Here is a 1,066-nt window from a genome sequence, read left to right as displayed (position 1 = left end):
TGTTGGTTTTGTATATATGCTCTTAATTATGTTGAGGAATTTCCCTTCAATTCCTATTTTGTTGAGTGTTTTTTATCAGGAATGAATGTTGGATTTTGTCAAATGTGTTTTCTGTATCAATCGATGTGATCATGTGGTTCTTTTCTTTTTTCTTATTCATATGGTGGATAACGTTGATCATTTTTCTAATGGTGAACCATCCTTGCATCCCTGATATGAATCCCACTTGATCATGATGCATTATCTTTTTGATGTGTTGCTGGATTCTGTTGCCTAAGATTTTGTTGAGAATTTTTGCATCTATGTTCATGAGAGATATTGGTCTATAATTTTCTTTCTTTAGTGACATCCTTCCCTGGTTTTGGTATGAGGGTTATGCTTGCTTCATAAACTGTATTAAGAAGTTTTTCTATCCTCCTCTATCTTCTGGAATAATTTGAGTAGAATTGGTGACAGCCCTTCCCTGGGCCTGGACTTTTTAAATTTGATTTATAGCTTTGCTGGTTAAAGGATTCTTGGTTGGCAGTTTTTTTTTTCTTTCAGGGTTTTATATGTCTGTCTCCCCATTGCCTTCTTGCTTGCATGGTTTCTGCTGAGAGATCTGAGCTTAATCTGACTTGCTTGCCTTTGTATGTAACAATTCTGTTTTCCCTAGCTGCTTTCAGGAGCTTTGATTTTGGAGAGCTTGATTATGATATGTCTCTGTGATTTTCTTTTGGGGTCTATCCTTCCTGGGATTCATTGAGCTTCTTGACTGTTTATCTTTTCACTTTTCAGGATGTTAGAGAAATTTTATTCCAGCAGTTCTTCAACCATTTCCTCTGTGGACTTGTGTGATTCTTCTTTTTCTGTAATGCTAATAATTCTTAAGTTATTCCTCTTTATGTTGTCCAACATGAATTGTAGACCTTCTTCAGAATTTTTTAATCCTTTTTTCTGTTTTTTCTTCTACCTTAGTGGTATTGAGAGATTTGTCTTCCAGCTCACTGTTCTGTCTTCCATCACTTCTATTCTACTCCTTTGCCCTTTCAGAGTATTGTCTATTTCTGATATTCTGTTATTGATC

Source organism: Chrysochloris asiatica, unplaced genomic scaffold, assembly GCF_000296735.1.
Source record: "Chrysochloris asiatica unplaced genomic scaffold, ChrAsi1.0 scaffold00010, whole genome shotgun sequence".
Lineage (NCBI taxonomy): Eukaryota > Metazoa > Chordata > Mammalia > Afrosoricida > Chrysochloridae > Chrysochloris > Chrysochloris asiatica.
This window is presented reverse-complemented; position numbering follows the sequence as displayed.